The sequence below is a fragment of the Tiliqua scincoides genome, chromosome 6 (assembly GCF_035046505.1).
Source record: "Tiliqua scincoides isolate rTilSci1 chromosome 6, rTilSci1.hap2, whole genome shotgun sequence".
NCBI classification, from domain to species: Eukaryota; Metazoa; Chordata; class Lepidosauria; order Squamata; family Scincidae; genus Tiliqua; species Tiliqua scincoides.
The window spans coordinates 11,221,103-11,228,233 of record NC_089826.1 but is presented as its reverse complement, the minus strand read 5'-3'; positions in this window follow the sequence as shown (position 1 = coordinate 11,228,233).

Sequence of the window (7,131 nt, the reverse complement as noted above, 5' to 3'; positions counted from 1 at the left end):
GGGGGTTTGTATGGTATTTTTTTAAATTTTTTTTTTTTTTGTATAATAACGAATTCTATAGAATGTACATTTTTTTTAAAGCTGATAATAACGTTGCAATGAGCATCTTAACCTTTAATTAATTTATATGAGGACCTTTCGGCTGGTCAAGAGAACCACACCGTCCTTTGGAAGCCCAGCTCAAAGCAATGCACTTTGTTTTTTTTTTTTAAAGGGAAATTAATTAACATCCTTTGCAAGAGACGTCGGTCGCCTGGAAACAATAAAAAGCGGGGGGTTGCAGCTCATGTGATCTCATCCGAGATTCAATAATAAAATTGGTGAAGCAGAAACTGATCAATTAATTATTTTCCTTACTGTCCACAACGTACAGAGACTTTTATTTTTTTTAAAGAAGTCCCACATCCCTTCATAGAGAGAATTTAAAACGAAATGCCTAGAAGAACAAGTGGTTTTTCCCGCCCCCCCCCGCTTTTCTTTTGCTTTTGGAAGTTCCCTCTGGGGAGGGGGAGGTTCGTGGCTTCCATACGTATTGGGCCCTGGGTCATTTCAGGCCAAGCCACAGCGCTGGGTCTCATTCCGCCTCGAAACTGGGAAGCTGCACCCAGCAGTTCTCCAGGGGGCGGGGGTGGGTGGGAAGAAGGGTCATGTGGGACAGGAGGGGCGAGAGGCCGAGGGAGGAAGCAGAGAAGCACAGGCGGGAGGGGGGCAGCTTGAGGCTCTCCACAAGTGCTTCGTGTCCCTTCCCCCCCCTGCAAACCCCCATTGCCTGGTGATTCGTAGAAAAGGCACTTATTACATATCCAAGGATTCTTCTTCTTCTTCTTCTTCTTCTTCATAATAATAATAATAATAATAATAATAATAATAATAATAATAATAAGCAGCACCTTTGTTATTTATAACCCCTGCTAATTGGGTAAGAGGCACTTTTTCAAGTGGGTGCTCCTTTTTTTAGCAGGGGGAGAGTAATTCGCCCACCTCACCCCAGCACTGTCTGTTCTAGTGGCTGTCTGCTGGTATTCCTTGGCATCTTTTTAGATTGTGAGCCCTTTTGGGACAGGGAGCCATTTAGTTATTTGAATTTTCTCTAAGTTTATTTTTGTGAACTTTTAGTTGAAAAGCGGTATATAAATACTGTTGCTAATAATAATAATAATAATAATAATAATAATAATAATAATAATATTTAATATTTATTTAATATATTTTTATAATATTTATTTTTATTTTTATAATAATAATAAAAATAATAAATTGTTCAACACTAGTTAACAAATGTGTTTCATGTAGCTTGGAATTCATAATAACAATAATTCCAAGCTAAATGAAACACATTTGTTATTATGTTGCGCAAATTATTATTATTATTATTATTATTATTATTATTATTATTATTATTATTATTATATTTTCGCACAGTCATGTTGTTTTGGACTGGATTTTGTATATATTCACCTATCTAGTCCTTTCCTATTATTATTGTTATTTATTGTTATTAACAAAAACAACAACGACAACAAATGTGTTTCATGCAGCTTGGAATTCTTCTTCTTCAATCCAAGCTTCACGAAACACATTTGTAAACTAGTTCTGATCGATGATGATGATGATGATGATGCAATGGTGTCCCAGGCCGCCGGATGTTTGGACAGGGATTTTTGGGTGCTCAGCAGTTCGAACTCTACCCAGGAGTTCTGACGGTAGAGAGATGGCTTCGCAGGTATGTGTAAGAGCAGTCCTCAGGTTCGCTTTCGCTTCTGTTCAAGACGTGCTCCCTACTGTGAAATGTGCAGTGATTTTTTCCTCCATAAACTAGCACGCGGGACTAAGATCGCCCCCCCCCCTGCGCTTTGCCGGTTCTGCACCCCCCGCCCCGCCATATTTTGTTCTGAATGGGAGATTTCCACGGAAACTTGTAGCGCTGGTTCTCTCCCCCTGTCTGGTCACTTGTAAAACGATGATTATTATTGTTTTCTTTTCCCCTATCCCAAACTGAGTGAGAGAAGACAAAGAGATAAAGTGGCGGTCAGTTCCGCAGGCTTTTAAAAGGGGATTGGAAATGCGTGGGACCTCCTTGTGCAGAGAGAGAGAGCTTGCGACAACTCGAAGTCTCCTGCACGGACAGAAGCAGAGCTTCCGGGTCTGTCTGTGTCATCAGACGAACGAAATGTTTCTCCTAGGTGGGGAGGGGTGTGTGCATCTGTTTCTGTGTGCCTGTGTCTGTGTGTATGCAGAGAAAAAGAAAAATTAATAGGGAATAAAGAAAAAATAAAACATGTGAACTTTGGGGCCTGATGGTCAAGAACTGCAGAAAGACAGCACGGGACAATTCGATGTAAAGGAGAAATGTATGTGATAAGCCCAGTAAAGTAATTCATGACCACAAGATCCACCTAGATTTGGGAAGCGACTTCACCCCACACTGGAAGTCACTGGATTCCCTGTGCCTCTTCAGTCCCAGACACTGGGCTGAAAGGGAAAAGGGCGGGGGTGTGGCAGGGGCGGCTGTTGCCTTAGGTCTCTGCTTGTCAGTTTCCCAGAGGCACGTGGCTGTCCCCTCTTGGAAACAGAGGGCTGGGAATAGGTGGATCCAGTGGCGTAGCTAGGGGGGGGTTGAGAAGCACGAAATTTTGCAGCGGGTCTTTGTTTTGCTCCCCTCACCTGGAATGACTGCGAAGGGGAGGGGGAGGGCCCCCTTGCACGCTGCAGTGAGGCTCCTTGCAAAACTTAGTGCTTAGCACCCCCCCTAAGCTACGCCACTGAGAGAGAGAGAGAGAGAGAGAGAGAGAGAGATCTCCTAAACATAAATTAAATGCATGAAAAAGCGTTGGCAAACAAATCAAGCTTGTTGATTCGCTGACATGAAATCCTCCTTTGCTTCAGGGGTGCGGACCCCCAAACCTCCCAGCCTCCGAGATCACAAAAACGAGCCCCTTTTCCTTTCCCACCCCACATGGCTGACAGCTCACAGCACAGAGGCAACTTGCAGCTGCAGCCCTAAACACAGAGGGGCTGACTTCTCCTTTGTAGGGTTGTTTGGCTGCAATCTGGAAAGAAATCGGATGGCCCCAACCCCTGCACGTTTACACAGAAGTATGTTCTGAAATAAGTCCCACTGAAATCCATAGCCTGACATCTTCCTTCCTTCCAGTGATTTTTAAGCCATTAATGCATAACGTTGAGGGATGAAATGTGTACACCTGGGGGCTGGACAGAAATGGGTTTCCAGGAGGGTACCCCTTTCCATATCAGGGCATCTGCCTTGGAACTCCAGCGCACTGCAGATAATTCTGGAGCCATGTGCTTCTAGTGTGCCCAGGACTCAGCACATGGGGCACACTGGTCACGTTTGTCAGGTCTTTGATCACCACTGGAAAACCACTATTCTAGACCAGAGAGGTAATAGGGATCGGGCCCGTGACAGCACAATCCTTCTTAAGTCTACTCTGAAGCAAGCCCTATTGTGTGAAGTTGGAAAGTGTGCATCGAATTGCAGCATCTGGGGCCCAATCCTAACCAGCTTTCCAGTGCTGATGCAGCTACAATGCAGCCCCAAGGCAAGGGAACCCTTATCTGGAGAAGGCCTCGGTGACACCCCCCACCACCACCACCACTGCAGAATGCAGCACATGCCCTGTTGGCACATCAGAATGTGCATAATGCATAATGGCTCCGAAGGGAAGGGGCAGCTTGCACACATATGTTGCTTCATATTTCATTACCCCCCCCCCCCACATTTCCCGTAAGTATTAGGCTGCTATCCTATGCATGCATTCTTGGGAATTAAGAGCCCAAGCCTATGCATGTCTACTCAGAGGTAAACTCCATTATAGTCAAGAAGGCTTACTCCTTCTTGAGTAAGTGTGGATAGAATTGCAGCCTAAGGGCCCAATCCTATCTAACTTTTCAGCAGTGGTGCAGCAGCAATGCAGCCCTGAGGTAAGGCAACAAATGTTCCTATACCTTAAGGAGGCTTCTGCGACTGCCTCCTCACCATAGGATGCAGTGCATGCCCCATTGACACAGCTGCACCGGCACTGGAAAATTGGATAGGATTTGGCCCTAAGTCTGGTTGAACTTTTTGGGACTTGGAGTGAGCTTGTCCAGATTTGGGCTGCACGTTTTGGGGGTAACATGGATTAGAACATGGATAGCTTGTCAGTAGAGCATGCTGCATGGTCCCAGGTTCTGGCATCTCCAGATAGGGCTGGGAATCTGTCTGTCTGTCTGTCAGCCTGCCAAGTGCACCCAGTCACCACAGACATCACTAAGGGCACAATCCTAACCCCTTAAGTCAGTGCTTTCCAGCACTGGTACATACCAGTGGTACATACCATTGGCTTTCCAGCCAATGGGACATGTGCTGCATCCTGCAGTTGGGTGTCACTCACAGAGGCCTCCTCAAAGTAAGGGAATGTTTGTTCCCTTACCTCAGAGCTGCATTGCCCTGATGTCAGTAATGGAAAGCACTGACAGAAGGGGTTAGGATTGCGCCCTTAGCTAGAGAGATCATAAGACTACTTTGCATGTTATATTGAAGTCTACTCTATCCACAGTTTACAGGCTGCAATCCTGTTGCTGATTAGATCTCATTGGTTGAGGTCGGAAATTGTTTTGCAATGGTATTGCTATCTTGAACAAGCTTGGGCATTATAGTTTTTTTTTTTTTTTGAGGGCACTTAGGATCATTGGTCAGAGAAGTTTAGACTTGGAAAGAACTACAACTCCCAGGATTTTATGGCTGAAAGCCACACTGGAAGTTTGATTTATGTTTGTAGCGCAGAAATGCTCCAAGACTTTTCACCCACCAGTGGTCACCACCCACAAAGTGGTCATTTCTGGTCACCACCACTTTGTGTCATCCCCAGCACTCTTAGGCCTCTGCAGTGTTGCAAATAGTTCACAGTCTGAGTGTGGGTTGGATCCATTGTCTTGTGTGTCATCAATGCACGAACACCAAAGCAACCTGCTGCGCATGGCAAGTCATTTCACACACTGCAGAAGCCATTGTGGTATATTTAAAAATGTTGATAACTTCTTGTTAGAAGAATTATATTTTCCTATATATATATATATATATATATATATATATATATATATATATATATATATATATATATATAGGAAAATATAATTCTTATATATATATATAATTTTTATTTTAAAAGATTGTTATTGGGCCTCATTCCTGGAGAGCACGGAGGCATTTCAGAACACAATTGAGCTACAATGAAACAACAATCAACAATTAAAGAAATTTTTTTTTAGAAATTACATAATGAAAACACACACACACACACACAGAGAGAGAGAGAGAGAGAGAGAGAGAGAGAGAGCGCAATCTAGCCACAAGTGTGTCTTTCTAGAACAAATATCCTTCTGGTTTTTAAATTGGTGGAAGACTGGCTGCTGCAGAGTAAATGAGTCCAGCATGCAGAAGGTGGAGTAAAGGTTTCAGGGGCTCTCTTGACTGGGCCAGCACCTCAGAGGCATAACATACTAAGAACATAAGAACATAAGAACAGCCCTACTGGATCAGGCCATAGGCCCATCTAGTCCAGCTTCCTGTATCTCACAGCGGCCCAGCAAATGCCCCAGGGAGCACACCAGATAACAAGAGACCTGCAAGGCTTCCTGGGAATTGTAGTTAAGAACATAAGAACAGCCCCACTGGATCAGGCCATAGGCCCATCTTGTCCAGCTTCCTGTATCTCACAGCGGCCCACCAAATGCCCCAGGGAGCACACCAGACAACAAGAGACCTTATCCTGGTGCCTTCCCCTGCATCTGGCATTCGGACTTAACCCATTTCTAAAATCAGGAGGTTGTGCATACACATCATGGCTTGTACCCCATAATGGATTTTTCCTCCAGAAACTTGTCCAAACCCCTTTTAAAGGCGTCTAGGCTAGACGCCAGCACCACATCCTGTGGCAAGGAGTTCCACAGACCGACCACGCGTATGTACCCGGAGGCCATCACATGACATCATGGAGTTACATCCAGGTTCTCAGCAAGTGCACAGCAGCAAGTGCTGTGGCTTTACGCCTCCTGTGGAGGCTCCCCTTTGAAGGAGAACACACAGAGGTGTGAAAACATCAGCACCTCCTCCAAAACTAGTGTGAAGCCTGAGGGGCAGTCATGTGCCCCCCCCTTTGGCATAGCGCATAGGCAGGTGCTCCTCCCCTAGTTATGCCTCTCCCCTAGTTATGCCTCTACAACACCTGAATCCTTGGAACCAGTGGCAGCACCCAATGCGCCATCAGGAGGCACTATGGGGGTGTGTGTCCAGCACTCTGCTTCACGGTCCCTAGCAACCTGTTGTGGATGGGGAGAAGCTTGGCTCTTGAACTTTACTATGAGAATTAGGGTGTTAATCACCATCCGTTTTTGTTTGTGAAATGCTGGAGGGTGTGGTTCTCCATAGCTGGTCCATCAGAACTGCCTGCTTTCAGCACTGTGCATACAGCAGCCCACAGCATTAACATAGTGGTCGCCTCCTCTTTGTTTTCAAGTGGCAGGAAGGACTGATTTTAGGCTTCCAGTTAAATAACTTCTGCACAGAGCTCCAGTTGGCCATGGGTTGCAAATAGCTCAATAAAAGCGGGGGGGGGGGGGGAGCTCAGTTCTAATTGTTTGTTTTGTTTAGGCCAGTGTTTCTCAAACTTTGGGTCTGGTCAAACCCTAGGTGGGTCATCAGCCAATTTCTGGTGGGTTTCCATTCGTTTAAATTTTTTTTTTAAAAAAATTATGAATATATTAGACTTGATGCTACCATGATATGTGACTGCATTTGGGGAAATGTTACAGACCTGTACTTTGAACAGGCTACTATGTATATGCTTTTAACAATGATAGTCAATGGGGCTTACTCCTGGGCGAATGTGGGTAGGATTGCGGCATTTGGGATGTTTAGGGAATTTTTTAAAAACAGATTAACAACTGCTTGGGAAGATTAGGAGGGTTCTTTATTGTAAATAAATTTTTATTGCAATGTTTTAATTTACTTACCTACTTACTTGATATGATTTGATCTTGTCATATGGGAAGATGTTAATTTTCACGCTTGATATCACTTCTGGCCATGACATCACTTGCGGTGGGTCCTGACTGATTGTCAATCTAAAA